Source organism: Pholcus phalangioides, unplaced genomic scaffold (assembly GCF_987345545.1).
Source record: "Pholcus phalangioides strain wild (caught in Gottingen) unplaced genomic scaffold, Ppha-v1.0 ptg000018l_1, whole genome shotgun sequence".
Lineage (NCBI taxonomy): Eukaryota > Metazoa > Arthropoda > Arachnida > Araneae > Pholcidae > Pholcus > Pholcus phalangioides.
In genome coordinates this window covers 21,378,265-21,395,000 of record NW_028301611.1, presented here as the reverse complement: position 1 = coordinate 21,395,000, position 16,736 = coordinate 21,378,265, and the positions used below count along the sequence as shown (strand labels likewise).

The 16,736-nt window shown below is 44.7% G+C and overlaps 3 non-coding genes across 3 annotated transcripts in view; all 3 read right to left on the bottom strand.

The window, feature by feature from the left end:
- LOC149072068 (large subunit ribosomal RNA) overlaps nt 1-879 on the bottom strand; it is a 3,826-nt gene extending 2,947 nt beyond the window's left edge. Inside the window, exon 1 of the ribosomal RNA XR_016194637.1 lies at nt 1-879. This exon is cut by the window's left edge and continues 2,947 nt beyond it. This is a non-coding gene — a ribosomal RNA (large subunit ribosomal RNA).
- A 379-nt stretch (nt 880-1,258) lies between these two features.
- LOC149072067 (5.8S ribosomal RNA) lies at nt 1,259-1,413 on the bottom strand. Its single transcript, XR_016194647.1, has one exon. It is a non-coding gene; the product is annotated as a 5.8S ribosomal RNA (ribosomal RNA).
- A 476-nt stretch (nt 1,414-1,889) lies between these two features.
- LOC149072066 (small subunit ribosomal RNA) lies at nt 1,890-3,719 on the bottom strand. Its single transcript, XR_016194632.1, has one exon. It is a non-coding gene; the product is annotated as a small subunit ribosomal RNA (ribosomal RNA).
- Nucleotides 3,720-16,736: the final 13,017 nt, after the last annotated feature.

The window sequence follows — 16,736 nt, the reverse complement described above, 5'->3', positions numbered from 1 at the left end:
ACGGGTCGGGTGGGTTACCGACCTACTCGCCGCAAGCCGCTTGCCTGCGCCGCGGCTGGACGGGACCCAGCGGGTACCGCGAGTCCGGGGACACCGCCCGGTGACTCCCGGAGCACCCGACGTCCCTGGTACCCGTCCGCCGCTCGCCCGGGGGCGAGGCAACGGCCGGTCTCGCGAACGAGACCTCTCCTCCCTCTCTCGGGAGTCGCGCCTGGACCCTAGAGGCCAGACACGGGGCGCCGGTTCTGGACCGACGCCCACGCCACCTACCTACATTGTCCTTACTGCCGACCTCCGAGAGGCTGCGGCGTCCTGCTGGAGAGAGAAGTGCGTCCCCGGCGACGGGAAGGGCGACGCGACGGAGCCTCACCCTAGAGGTCCCCGCCGGCGCGTCCCCCGCGCGCCCGGGACTGAATCCCTCTCCGGTTCGGACTTCGAGGGCCCACCCGTTTGCCCCTGAGCAGTTTCACGTACTCTTGAACTCTCTCTTCAAAGTTCTTTGCAACTTTCCCTCACGGTACTTGTTCGCTATCGGTCTCGCGGCCGTATTTAGCCTTAGATGGAGTTTACCACCAGCTTAGGGCTGCACTCCCAAGCAACCCGACTCTGGGGAGTTCGCCACCCGAGAGACGAAGCGGCGACTATGGGCCTCGCACCCGCTCTGGGCAAGAGCTCCTGTCAGGGAGACTTGTCGCCGTCGTCCGCGGGGGAAGGCTCGCTCCCAAACGCCACATTCCGCGCGACCCCTTCGGATCGGCGGTTCGGCGCTGGGCTGTTCCCTGTTCGCTCGCTGTTACTGAGGGAATCCCCGTTGGTTTCTCTTCCTCCGCTTATTGATATGCTTAAATCCAGCGGGTCGTCTCGTCTGATCTGAGGTCGACGTCACTGCGCGAAACGACGCGACGAGCGCCTTCCGGATTTCGCCGGAAGCCCAACGCCGGCGAATCGCGGCGGAATTACTTACTAATCAGTTTGAGCCGACGCCGGTAACGAAGGCCAGGTCGGTTCCTCGTCCTCGAACCCCGAGTTCCACGCTCTCTCGTGCCGCCCATCTCGGCCCCGTCGTCGGACATTAGAGACCGTCTCCTCGGACGCTCCCGCCGTCGACCCACCCTAGGATCGACCCACCCAGTTCGGCGGTGTCTCTGCGACGGTCCATCTGCGCCCGCCCGCTCTTAGCGGCCAGCGGCGGCCCCGCATCACGAACTCTCTCTTTCGCGTAGGTTCGGGGACTCGGTCACCGTGTGCAAGCTTCATCCGACCCTCAGACAGGCGAGGCCCCGGGCAGCAACCCGAGGCCGCTATGCGCGTTCGAAAAGTCAATGCTCAATGTGTCCTGCAATTCACACCAAGTCTCGCAAATGGCTGCGTTCTTCATCGATCCGCGAGCCGAGTGATCCACTGCTCAGAGTCGTTACGCACTTTCCTTGTGCCGTCCCCGCGAACAGCCGCCGGAGCGGCGTTCTGCCTGGGACTTTAGCCTCACGACTTGGAAGTTTGACGCTGCCTTACTCGTTTCTCCTCCCGCAGGACACCCGGTCCGACGCGCTTCCGGCGCGTCGGGAGCGACAGCGTCTGGCTCCGTAACCGGGGCGAGAACGGGAGTCTTCTTGTCTTTCTGCTATTTGGGAACTTTCGTTCTCGTTCGAATTTTGGGAACTTTCGTTCTCGTTCGATTTTGGGAACTTTCGTTCTCGTTCGATTTTGCGTACTTTCGTTCTCGTTATCCGTGTTTCATTTTCTTTGCCTTCTCCTCCTCTCGGGCTCTCAGGCCGCTTCATAGATAAGTCTATCCGTGTTTCATTTTTCTTTTCCTTCTCCGGCCGTCTTGGCTCGGCGCGGAGTCATTCGATCACGAGGCGACTTGCGAAGAACTCGACAAATCTCTCTAATGATCCTACCACAGGTTCACCTACGGTAACCTTGTTACGACTTTTACTTCCTCTAAACGAACAAGTTCGGTCATCTTTCCGGCAGGTCCCCCCGGACGGATGCCCAGAGAGAACGCCAGTCCGAAGACCTCACTAATTCGTTCAATCGGTAGTAGCGACGGGCGGTGTGTACAAAGGGCAGGGACCTAGTCGCCGCGGACTGATGATCCGCGACTACTAGGAATTCCTCGTTCGAGGGGAACAGTTACAATCCCCTATCCCTATCACGAAGGAGGTTCAGCGGGTTACCCGGTCCCGCCGGACCGGGAGAACACACGCTGTTTCCTTCAGTGTAGCGCGCGTGCGGCCCCGGACATCTAAGGGCATCACAGACCTGTTATTGCTCCGTCTCGTGCGGCTGGACGCCGCCCGTCCCCCTAAGAAGACGGGCCCTCGGACTCGCAAGAGCCCTCTATTTAGTAGGCTAGAATCTCGATCGTTAACGGAATTAACCAGACAAATCGCTCCACCAACTAAGAACGGCCATGCACCACCACCCACCGAATCAAGAAAGAGCTCTCAATCTGTCAATCCTTCCGGTGTCCGGGCCGGGTGAGTTTCCCCGTGTTGAGTCAAATTAAGCCGCAGGCTCCACTCCTGGTGGTGCCCTTCCGTCAATTCCTTTAAGTTTCAGCTTTGCAACCATACTTCCCCCGGAACCAAAAAACTCTGGTTTCCCGGAAGCTGCCCGCCGAGTCATTTGAGGAACTCGGGCGGATCGCCGGTCGGCATCGTTTATGGTCAGAACTAGGGCGGTATCTGATCGCCTTCGAACCTCTGACTTTCGTTCTTGATTAATGAAAACATTCTTGGCAAATGCTTTCGCAGTAGTTCGTCTCGCGGCGGTCCAAGAATTTCACCTCTAGCGCCGCGATACGAATGCCCCCGTCCGTCCCTCTTAATCATTACCGTCAGTTCCGGAGACCAACAGAATAGAACCGAGGTCCTGTTCCATTATTCCATGCACCATTATCCGGGCAATTCTTCGCCTGCCCTGAGCACTCTAATTTTTTCAAAGTAAACTCGCCGGCCCCCCGCGACAGCCGGCGAAGGCCATCGCGGGGACCCGGCCTGTGACGTCCGGTCGGCCGCGGTTGACCGCCGTCTGGCGGACCGCGACCCCGGGACCGAGATCCAACTACGAGCTTTTTAACCGCAACAACTTTAATATACGCTATTGGAGCTGGAATTGCCGCGGCTGCTGGCACCAGACTTGCCCTCCAATAGATCCTCGCCGGAGGATTTAAGAACCTCTCATTCCGATTACGGGGTCTCGAGAGAGTCCCGTATCGTTATTTTTCGTCACTACCTCCCCGTGCCGGGAGTGGGTAATTTGCGCGCCTGCTGCCTTCCTTGGATGTGGTAGCCGTTTCTCAGGCTCCCTCTCCGGAATCGAACCCTGATTCCCCGTCACCCGTTACGACCATGGTAGGCGCGTGACCTACCATCGACAGTTGATAAGGCAGACACTTGAAAGATACGTCGCCGGGACGTGCCCGTGCGATCGGCCCTAAGTTATCCAGAGTCGTCACCGAATGCCGTCGCCCCGGGGGACGACGGATTGGTCTTGGTCTAATAAAAGCGCTCGTCCCCCTCGCGGGGTCGGAGCTCTGCTGCATGTATTAGCTCTAGAATTACCACAGTTATCCAAGTAACGTGGTACGATCTAAGGAACCATAACTGATTTAATGAGCCATTCGCGGTTTCACTTTGTTAAAGCCTGTACTTAGACATGCATGGCTTAATCTTTGAGACAAGCATATGACTACTGGCAGGATCAACCAGGTAGCGGCGGCTCGGAAAAATCCGATCCGAGGTCGAGACCTCCCCCGAGCGGCCCGCGCGATGGCGGCCGCGTCGTGTTCGGCACATCTCCCTCATCGTCTTCTCGTTCCGATCACCGAAACCTAAATCGTCCGCCGCAACGGTCCGTGTTTCATTCTCGCCGGGGCTCCTAGGAACCCCGGGCTAGTCCGGTGGGGATCTTAGAATCCCCACCCTGCGGCCACGCAACCCCGTCACTACGGTCCGCGTCCGCCTTCTTCGGCGCCTCGGTTACCCAAGCCGAGCGCCGCGGGACCAGGATGCCTCAGGAGCGGGCGAACCCGAGAATCGACCCCGCTACTAGAGGGGAGCCGTAGGCAGTCCTGAGTCCCAAGCGATTGCCGGGGAACTACCCGATCTTAGCCGAACAACGAGCCTTCGCAAATGTAACCACAGCTACAAGCTCCAATTGATCAGCGCCAACCGTGTCCCCACATATATAGTTTCGAAGTTTCGCACGGCTTCCACTACACGTTTTCCCTCTTCCCCACGCTCTCCCCTGCCCGGCGACGAAGAAAATTTCGTCTTTTCTACCGAGCCGCGATCCCTCCGAAAATCCATCCACCTCCCCAAACGAGGTGTCTAATCGCATCTCCGGAATCTCCCCTCTACGAATCCGTAATTATTTTTACGATTGCTTCACGGGAAGGGGTCGAAATTTGCGATCTCGCGGGGGTCACTCCGCCCGTAGACTTAACATGGGGCTCCGTAGACTTAACACGGGCCGCGCTTTCCGCACCGAAACGACGAAATCCGCCGATCCATTCCCGAAACTAATTACGTAAACAGAAAGATCCATCCATTCCACGCAAAAAAACATTCGAACCGTTAAAATCCGATCGGAGGAAGTGCTTTTAAAATATCATTTGAAATACCATGTTTACACCATTCACTTAGCATTAGCCAGGTTTTCGAACACGCTACGAATCGAAAATAAACTACCTAAAACCACATTAACAGCTTGCCTTGGATTAATTTAAGCTCATTCGATGTGAAAAGCCTCAAAATAATGCAGTCCCAGCACTCTGAATCCAGTAAGAAGCAATTACAGTGCACTCGCATGGGTTTCCTCGTTAAAACGCCACGACACCACTAAAAACATTCACAACAGCTTATTCCCTGCAAAAAAATGCAGCAATCAGTCACAACAGCCCACGACGACCATAAACACGACACGATCCAACAGCTGCAGTGTGAAATTTGGCTGGAAACTGCTTTTCTACCCATCAAGAGACCGCCTCGTTCAAATACATTCCAACGACCCTTCGCCACTACAGTAAAAACCTCCCCATGCCCCAATAAAACTTTTAAACCCTCAAAATCGTTATGATTCATCGACACCAGCACAACACCCGTCACGTGCACCGATTACACAATCCACTTGGCCAATTAATTCACTGCAAACTTCATTTACAGACGCCCTCGTTAAAGATTTTAACGAGTTTAACATTGCTGCACTTTCTGAAAGCACCACAGCATTTCCTAAAACTGCCACCACACAGAAAGTAGAGCTCATTCCTTCATCACAACACTCTAAAGAATCACACAATACCGATTGGCACACACATCACTGGTGGCGAAGCTTTTTCATATCCAAAACAAACCTATACTGCACACCTTCGCTCGTTAAACGTTACATTCACACTTACAACCAGTGAGCAGGCTGCACATCAATCAGACAGACACAAACAAAGCTTGAAACACATTAAACAATGCACGTGCACCTCACATTTCACCAACAGAGCAGTTGGGGATCAACAGTCATCCCGAACAACGGTTACCCAGTTCTCGTTAAAGTTACAATTCCACCGTTACCCTTAATTAAAATAATGTGTTGAGCTAATTCTCACCTTCACAACGTTTAACACACCACCCATTAGCAGAAGGTAAATTTAGTAATTAAATAACCGAAAATCAATAACTGTAATCACAATCAATGGCAAATTGGCAACATTACGCCGCCGAAACTTTTCTCGACACAACACTTCCCAGGTCCTCTGCTGCCACTTTAATCGCTACCACAACTTTAATTAATTAATGATACCCTCACATGCATCCTAGCCCATCATAAAAGCCCAGCCTATTAATTTGTGACACAAATCTATTCCACACAGGTAACGGTACAAGTAATAACATCAACTCCTTTTCCAACGTTTCATCATTCGTGCAAGAAAAAGCTCAAATGCTGTTGCTTGGAGTTTAATAAAGTACTAATTTCAATCATTTCATCAAATATACAATAAAAATCTCCCCACAAGTAATATTCTCTCACTACAATAAGCAAACTCAGAATATGCACGCGTGTGCATAGATACCATACGTTACAAGCAATCAACTTGTCTGAACTTGACCATTTCTCTTTAGGTTACATGATAGTGTTTTACATGGGTATTCTTTTGTACTGCATTCCTTCCATTAATGTTTTTCCCATTGTAGATCATTACACAACAAAAAAGTTACATGCAATGTAACACACGAACAATATACTACTACCCGAGCAGGGCGAGGTGGAATTTCAATGTGTGACGTTAACACTGGATCTTGTGTTTGTAATTATGATATTCATATTGCATCTTGTTTTTCATAATGTAACTATTACGTAATGCATTAAACATCTCGTTGTGAAAATTCATATGCGAATGAATGAACATAAGAGATTTCAGATTTCAGATCTTTCACAAATTTCTGGTTGCCATTTCACTACACAGACAGTACTTTATTTTTTAAATTAAGTGTGATTTCCACAAAACCAGTGGGGTTTGAAGTATAAATTTTGTCCAGAGTAATTTCTTTTTGTAAATATTTTTGAATAATAAATTTTGAATAATAAGTAATGTTTTTTGAGATATTACACGTTATGTCCTCAGAATTTGCTCGTTTTCAGTACTTATGCCAGACATTGTACACTGAAAACCACACCATTTATTTGAGTACTTTTAATGCTGTACAACCATCACTGTTATGTGTGTGCAATGAACTACATACAAAATATTCTCACAGTTATGACAGTTTCTCGTGTAACCGTACATGAATTTTAACAAAAACATTCCATTTCCTTTTCATTCTCAAAGTATTTACTTAATTATTATGATTGGACAAGATCCTAGTTCATTGCACGGCTTACGTTATGTTACAAATTTTCATAGCAAATTATCAGCGTGCATATTTTTATTTTTGAGAAAAATTTTTCGTGTGCAGTAAAGGTAAATAGAGTTACGTAATCTTCGAAAACAATTAAGTGTCAAAACCATTGCTGCAGATGATTTAAATTGGCCATTTCGATTGTGACTGTGTGCATTTTGTTAAGTTTCATTTCCTCATGTATTTCTGTTTCCATTCTTTTGTGCAAGTTCGTATCAAATTTGCTGTTGCTGTATATTAACAAATAATCAAAGCGATTACGTTAGGAGAGAATTGATAATAAACAAATCCTTCATGAAATGGCTACCTAATCCCTGACATAAATTATTCATTTCATAATGTTGAAACATGGAAATGGTTGAAACTCACCTGCACCGTGCACCACCCGCAGAGAAGTGTCAACAACTCACAATGATGACACTTTAAAATCACAATAAAATTCTCACTAGCACAAAACAGTTCAAACACTACACACTACTGCTTCACAGCCATGTAAACTGAGATCAACAGATGCTTTCCTTGTGATATCGGATTTTCACTTTGAAGTGTTATTAATTACCATCATCAATTGCGTAACACAGATATCAATGCCTTTTTATTCTTCCTTCTCGAACCAACTGCAATTCACACACACACCAACAAACACAACCGGACAACTTTTCACTCGTCACAGAAGACTTAACTGCGAATTAGATGAACTGCATCTGTCAGGTATCTTCTTCTGAGGTATTGTACTGGTGACACACCAGCGTCTAACATTTCTCACTTCCACACTACTAGAGCAATGGCACGCATACATCACTGTGCCCATCAAATTCATAGACGCCTGTCTATCATCTGTCTTCCTTGCAAAGAGAAAATGAAAAATTGTAATATATATATATATATATCACTAACTAATCAGATGTATTTAGTTATTAGTTAATATCTTTTGATTCGATGGAACATAGATTTATTTATAAGCCATTGAATAATATTAAACTCAAGCAATGTGACACCCCCCCCCCACCCCCATTACTTGTGTGTTTGTTCTATTTCTTCTTATCCCCCACAGAAGATTATCCTCAGATCTCGTAGTCGGTCGAACGGAACGAATGCTAGAGAGCAAGCCCACAAAGACCGGTATTGCTACCGCTTCTCTCTGAATGTACTTTCGGGTTCGCGCTGCACGGAGGGGCAATTTTTTTTTCGAATCCCTCCGCGAGCAACGTCCTGAAAGTGGCGGAGAGCAGTGTCGTTGGCATCCCTTTCTATCTCTGCGTTGGTCGGCGGCAGCTGCACGTAGGGACATAGAAATTTCGCTCTCTCTCGAAGAGCTGAAAGGGGACGGTACTTGATATCGGGGAACGCCGATGAGAATCGAGGTTGTCATCCGTCTCTCCGTCGCACCTTGCCGTCGGCAGATGCGCGTAGGGACATTGAATTTTTTTCGGACATAGAATTTTTTTCGGACATAGAATTTTTTTCGGACATAGAAATTTTTTCGCTCTTTCTCGAAGAGCTGACGGTGCTTGATATCGGGGAACGCCGATGAGAATCGAGGTTGTCATCCGTCTCTCCGTCGCACCTTGCCGTCGGCAGATGCGCGTAGGGACATTGAATTTTTTTCGGACATAGAAATTTTTTCGCTCTCTCTCTCGAAGAGCTGAAAGGGGACGGTACTTGATATCGCGGAACGCCGATGAAAAGCGTGGTTGTCACCCGTCTCTCCGATGCACCTTGCCGTCGGCAGATGCGCGTAGGGACATTGAATTTTTTTCGGACATAGAAATTTTTTCGCTCTCTCTCGAAGAGCTGAAAGGGGACGGTGCTTGATATCGCGGAACGCCGATGAAAAGCGTGGTTGTCACCCGTCTCTCCGATGCACCTTGCCGTCGGCAGATGCGCGTAGGGACATAGAATTTTTTTCGGACATAGAAATTTTTTCGCTCTCTCTCTCGAAGAGCTGAAAGGGGACGGTACTTGATATCGCGGAACGCCGATGAAAAGCGTGGTTGTCACCCGTCTCTCCGATGCACCTTGCCGTCGGCAGATGCGCGTAGGGACATTGAATTTTTTTCGGACATAGAAATTTTTTTCGCTCTCTCTCTCGAAGAGCTGAAAGGGGACGGTACTTGATATCGCGGAACGCCGATGAAAAGCGTGGTTGTCACCCGTCTCTCCGATGCACCTTGCCGTCGGCAGATGCGCGTAGGGACATTGAATTTTTTTCGGACATAGAAATTTTTTCGCTCTCTCTCGAAGAGCTGAAAGGGGACGGTGCTTGATATCGCGGAACGCCGATGAAAAGCGTGGTTGTCACCCGTCTCTCCGATGCACCTTGCCGTCGGCAGATGCGCGTAGGGACATAGAATTTTTTTCGGACATAGAAATTTTTTCGCTCTCTCTCTCGAAGAGCTGAAAGGGGACGGTACTTGATATCGCGGAACGCCGATGAAAAGCGTGGTTGTCACCCGTCTCTCCGATGCACCTTGCCGTCGGCAGATGCGCGTAGGGACATTGAATTTTTTTCGGACATAGAAATTTTTTTCGCTCTCTCTCTCGAAGAGCTGAAAGGGGACGGTACTTGATATCGCGGAACGCCGATGAAAAGCGTGGTTGTCACCCGTCTCTCCGATGCACCTTGCCGTCGGCAGATGCGCGTAGGGACATTGAATTTTTTTCGGACATAGAAATTTTTTCGCTCTCTCTCGAAGAGCTGAAAGGGGACGGTGCTTGATATCGCGGAACGCCGATGAAAAGCGTGGTTGTCACCCGTCTCTCCGATGCACCTTGCCGTCGGCAGATGCGCGTAGGGACATAGAATTTTTTTCGGACATAGAAATTTTTTCGCTCTCTCTCTCGAAGAGCTGAAAGGGGACGGTACTTGATATCGCGGAACGCCGATGAAAAGCGTGGTTGTCACCCGTCTCTCCGATGCACCTTGCCGTCGGCAGATGCGCGTAGGGACATAGAATTTTTTTCGGACATAGAAATTTTTTCGCTCTCTCTCTCGAAGAGCTGAAAGGGGACGGTACTTGATATCGCGGAACGCCGATGAAAAGCGTGGTTGTCACCCGTCTCTCCGATGCACCTTGCCGTCGGCAGATGCGCGTAGGGACATTGAATTTTTTTCGGACATAGAAATTTTTTTCGCTCTCTCTCTCGAAGAGCTGAAAGGGGACGGTACTTGATATCGCGGAACGCCGATGAAAAGCGTGGTTGTCACCCGTCTCTCCGATGCACCTTGCCGTCGGCAGATGCGCGTAGGGACATTGAATTTTTTTCGGACATTGAAATTTTTTCGCTCTCTCTCGAAGAGCTGAAAGGGGACGGCGCTTGATTGACATCGTGGAAGGCCGATGACAAGGAATTCATCACATTAAGAGTTGACAATTACATCATAGTCGATTGGTGATGGAGAAACAATATGCGATGCGTGACAAAGTGTTAGCTACTACATTGTTTCGTCTGGGAATATACCTGATATCAGCTCCCACTCGTCCTACTTTCCCTACTTTTTGGTAAAATGTCATACTTTCTAGTTTTTTCTTACTTTTCCTACTTTTTTACCAAATTCTATCGACAAAATTTGTGTAATTGGTTTTAATTGAGCAGGCAACTATTTATAAATAGCCAAATATTAGAAATGTTGGAGAATGCAATAAATGATTCGGCCGAAGCAGACATTTTATCATTTTTGAGGTTATTTGGAGGGGGGGGGGGGGTGTATGTGGACAATTTGGTTGATTAATTTTTCATTTGCTTAGTTTGAGGGTTAAACAAGTATAGTAGTCATTAGATGGGGAAAATAATTTCGTATTTATTACTTCGTAGTCTTGGACAGTAGCTAACATTCATCATTCAATGTAATATAATTTATATGAGGAGAGACAGCAAAGAATTATCTGTGGTTTCTAGTACACTGTTTTGGCCAAAAATTGTTTTTGTAACCATTTTGTAAGTCATTTATCAATTTGCTTTGGCTTGAGTGAATCTTATAGGAAACCGGAATAGTGCTACGAAAGAAAAAGTTAATTGAAAATTAAATTTTTTTTAAAATTTGTTAAATTTTTTTTTCCAAGAAAAAAAAAAAAAAAAAACGTGTTTAGGGATTTTCTTCCATTACGCTATGATTATGTTGTGTAAGGGAGGGGGGGGGGGGTTACCCTCCGCATCTTACTTTTTAGTCGTGCGTTTTCCTACTTTTTCTAATTTTTTGAGTGGGAGCCCTGGAGTAGTAAATTCTGCGATATAATTCAATTGCCATAGTTGTCGAGGCGAAGCTTTGTTTAAACTTTATAACTCCCTTAAAATTTGTTTAATCCTAAAACGCTAAAGCAAAAAAAAAAACCTTTCCATATTAGTTTTTCACAAGGAATAACATTTGTCATTATTGAGTGGTCGATAAATACCACCCTGTATAAAACCGGACCATAACTGATACTTGCAATTGGTGTTTAATGCAACAGTAACAGGGGTGTTTGATTTGATTTTTTTTTTTCTTGACGTGAATACATTTTTTAAATCATCTGACGATATTGAATGCATTCTAAATTTTCGTGAGGAAAATTTAAATGCTGATACCTCAGAAAATATTTAGAATATGTCGAAGATTTTAATGTCTGCGGTTAAATCTTGTTAGAAACAAATCCAATGATAGGCCGTCTCTTCGTCACACGCTGGTGGTCTTGAACTTCACATAGGGACATTGCAAATTTTCGGAGAAAATAATTCTGCCGTGCGTCGAAGCTGCTTATCCTCGGCCTTCCGCGACAGCGTACCGTCTTTCTTTCAGCTCGTCGAGAGAAAAAAATTCCAAAAAAATTCCAAAAGAAATTTCCATGTCCCTACGCGCATCTGCCGACGGCAAGGTGCGACGGAGAGACGGGTGACAACCTTGCTTTTCATCGGCGTTCCCCGATATCAAGCACCGTCAGCTCTTCGAGAGAGAGCGAAAAAATTTCTATGTCCGAGAAAAATTCTATGTCCGAAAAAAATTCAATGTCCCTACGCGCATCTACCGACGGCAAGGTGCGACGGAGAGACGGATGACAACCTCGCTTTTCATCGGCCTCCCGCGATATCAAGCACCGTCCCCTTTCAACTCTTCGAGAAAGAGCGAAAAAATTTCTATGTCCGAAAAAATTTCTATGTCCGAAAAAAATTCAATGTCCCTACGCGCATCTGCCGACGGCAAGGTGCGACGGAGAGACGGATGACAACCTCGATTCTCATCGGCCTCCCGCGATATCAAGCACCGTCCCCTTTCAACTCTTCGAGAAAGAGCGAAAAAATTTCTATGTCCGAAAAAATTTCTATGTCCGAAAAAAATTCAATGTCCCTACGCGCATCTGCCGACGGCAAGGTGCGACGGAGAGACGGGTGACAACCACGCTTTTCATCGGCGTTCCGCGATATCAAGCACCGTCCCCTTTCAGCTCTTCGAGAGAGAGCGAAAAAATTTCTATGTCCGAGAAAAATTCTATGTCCGAAAAAAATTCAATGTCCCTACGCGCGTCTGCCGACGGCAAGGTGCATCGGAGAGACGGGTGACAACCTCGCTTTTCATCGGCGTTCCGCGATATCAAGCACCGTCCCCTTTCAGCTCTTCGAGAAAGAGCGAAAAAATTTCTATGTCCGAAAAAATTTCTATGTCCGAAAAAATTTCTATGTCCGAAAAAAATTCAATGTCCCTACGCGCATCTGCCGACGGCAAGGTGCGACGGAGAGACGGGTGACAACCACGCTTTTCATCGGCGTTCCGCGATATCAAGCACCGTCCCCTTTCAGCTCTTCGAGAGAGAGCGAAAAAATTTCTATGTCCGAGAAAAATTCTATGTCCGAAAAAAATTCAATGTCCCTACGCGCATCTGCCGACGGCAAGGTGCGACGGAGAGACGGGTGACAACCTCGCTTTTCATCGGCGTTCCCCGATATCAAGCACCGTCCCCTTTCAGCTCTTCGAGAGAGAGCGAAAAAATTTCTATGTCCGAGAAAAATTCTATGTCCGAAAAAAATTCAATGTCCCTACGCGCGTCTGCCGACGGCAAGGTGCATCGGAGAGACGGGTGACAACCTCGCTTTTCATCGGCGTTCCGCGATATCAAGCACCGTCCCCTTTCAGCTCTTCGAGAGAGAGCGAAAAAATTTCTATGTCCGAGAAAAATTCTATGTCCGAAAAAAATTCAATGTCCCTACGCGCATCTGCCGACGGCAAGGTGCGACGGAGAGACGGATGACAACCTCGATTCTCATCGGCGTTCCCCGATATCAAGCACCGTCAGCTCTTCGAGAAAGAGCGAAAAAATTTCTATGTCCGAAAAAAATTCAATGTCCCTACGCGCATCTGTCGACGGCTAAGTGCGTGCTATGTAGGTACTGTCAGTTATACAACATGCTATCCCAGTTTGGGGTGGTGACTACGAGACTAATGTTACCATGGTTAGAAGGTCTTAGCAAAAAGTAATCAACAAATGGATCCCAAAAAAAAGTGCACTGTAATATATCATAACTATAGATTCAATACTAAGGAAGTTCAGCTTTATAAAACAATATCATTTATCCACAAAAACCCTGCATAGTTCAAAATGAAACAAACAGTGAGAAAAACAAGAGGGAGGAACATGAAACAAACACGGCAGCGGCAATACCAAATAAAACTATAATATATACTATATATATACCATATACTAGAAACTATTTCGCACCTACAGAATATACTCATCTGAAGCACGATAATGAAAAATGCATTAAAAAATTTCAACGAATTAAAGATATCAGTCAAATTTCTTGATAATAGAATGCAATCTGTCTTTCTTATTTTTTCTGGGTATATTCCTTATAATTGTTTGTGTTTGTTATTTTTTTTTTTTTTAAATCTGATCAATTTTTAAGTTCAATCAGCATCAAAAGTCTATGGTTACAAATTAGTGACATCAATTTCTTCAAACTACAAGCACAGCGATACATAAATACTAATTTCTGCATACTCAAGTCGAGATACGAGTGCTGCTTTTTTTTACCAAGTAGTATGAATTAACCCTGAACAGATCGTATGATCCCTTGGGTTAATATTTTGCAATATGTATTTCTCTCTCTCTGTGTTATTCAAATTTCAAAATTTCTGAAAATTTATCAATTCCAATATGTCATGTTACCTTAATGTACGTATAATAAATCAAATAATAAATTCATGTAGAGTGCTCACATTACAAGAACGAGATTACTCTCAGAATGTGCTGCTCATGGATGTGATATTAATTTTTTTTTCTTCCACGATACAAAATCACTCATTATATACAATTTAAATGATAACAACCGACATAATCACCTCACAATGAATTCAATGGCAACTAATCAATATCCAACATTCTTTCAGCGTCCAGCATAATAGACTCGGAAAAAAAATTGCAATTTTAACAACACCTCACGATCAAACAGTTACTTCAAAATTAGATTTTAATTAGATTTAATTAGACTTTTCACAAATTACTTCGAAGCAGAACCGAACTGGATTGATAAAGGATGATGCTATTCTTATAACTTGTTATTATTCTTTCGTTGCTTTCAATACAACTGTCATTATTATTTATTACTATTGTTCATGTGAATAATTTCCAGTTATTCACAATATTTAATTTATTTATAACAGTAGTCATTAATAAGAGTTACACTCTCGAGGGACCAAAGAATACTCTCCCGAAGAGAAGATTACACATATTACACAATACGTGTGCTTACAAATATCGATTACGAATAACTTGAGAATAATTTTTCATATTAATATCCTCCAGTAATTTACAGTAATTACACTTCTGCCCACATTATTCTCGACATATCTAGTTGAGATAAATCACAAAAAAGGAAGGTGTTAGCTGATCGGAAAATTCCTCATAATCTTTTAGCCATGTACATACATTAATAGTGCCATTTCACCAAAGATTACGTAATGAAATTATTATCATTCAGTTATTATTCGCCAAATACTACTTTATATCATGCTTCATAAAGGCTCTCAACTTACAATGAAATTAAGTAAATCTGTGTGACATTCTACATGAGCACAGCGACAGAAAATATATCACAAATTTCATTTATTACAGTTTATTATTATACCCTACTTGCGAGAAGACTGAAAGAATTCCTACCTTGCTGGGAATCCATCTGTTATTCACTTTTCCTGAAAAAAATGAACTTAAAACACGTTTTGTTACTCACACATCTAAACATACACTATTTGTGATTGCTGGAAATAGAAAATGAGTCTCATCTGGGTAACAACAACATATGTAACTTACATTGCAGAAAATCTGAAATAATAATCATTTACAAAATTAAAAACTTCATAACAACGTATTTGTCACTGGAAATCAAATTCACAATTTAAAAAAACCCATACATCATATAGAATTCAACTGCTTCGCAAAAATGATTATAATGAATGCTTTCTCACATTAATTAAGTAAGAACAGTTTCTCACGAAGTAAAAAAACAGAGAGTAGGAAATTGTGTAAAATGCATTGCGACGAGTAATAAAGTAACTTCATATTATATAACCGCATGATAAACATCATAACAAGCAGTCTAACACTTCGGTATATAACAATTATTATGAACAATATCAATTATTATGGAAGCCGTCGCGTCAGGCACATGCAATTATAACCCTACAGACAAGCTAAGAATATTCCTATCTACGTGTATGTTTGTATTTAGTAGATATATCTATGTGTCTGTGTGTGTGTGTGTACACACGTGCATTTTATAATATTTAAAAAATTAATAAAATATTTTTCATAAATTACACTAGATTACTTACTCCGTCTCTACAGAAAACCAAGGATTAATTAAAATTTAATGAGTAATGTTGAATTTTTCTGAATGTCGCCCACATTCTTTAACTAATTAATTAACTAATTATATAATCAATTAAGTATATAACTAAACCTCGATCCCGGCGTCGTTTGCTTATCCCGTTCATTTCGGCCACATTTTTAGCTAAAAGTTATTCCGCTGCTTAAAAAAAACCAATTAACAATTGATCGATTAATTAATCATTTAATTGTTCATTTGGTAATTAATTAATTCATAATGATACATTGGCCAACAGTTCCGTTTACTCACCACGTATCTCGTCTGCTTCGGTGATATCCAAACACTACTGAAAAAAATTAATTAACAGCTATTATCAGCGAACGATCAATAACTACAGGCAAATTAAAACACGCCACACAATAAGACAATGAAAGAATAAGAAAGAGAAAGAGACGCCCGTTAAGAACTCCAACAACGAATGAAGCATTCCAGCTAATCGCCTGACGTTTCGAAGAAAGATACGTACGCCAGTATTCCCAGGTGTACGCGAGTAATATTAATTAATAACTTTCCATGTAATTACTTATTACAAAGGAGATTGCTTTATTTCAACTGACATTTCCTGTCAATTGGGCGTTGCCAGTCACCTTGTTTTACGCGCCAACCGCGCATTCATTCTGTCGATGGTTAGCGTTTTTAACTTCCCTTTTTTTCTTTTTTGGTTATTGCATTAAATCAAATTAAATTACTCTCATTTCGTAATCATTCGCGATACACTTTAGTACTTCAAATACATCGACCGTTCTCGATTTCAATCACTGCAAAACTTTCACTTGTTTGCCATCACGATCACTCACCCAGAGTGACCAGTTTCATGCGGGTCATTACTGCGTCGTCCCAAGCAGTGCCGCAATTAAATACTTTGTCACCCGGGACAAGCCAGAATTTTGGCGCCCCTTGCTTGCATGTACAGGAAGCAGTCGAAGGGGGAATCGGGCGCCCCTTCTGGTTCAGCGCCCTGCAGGACCGTTTTTAGAGCATTAC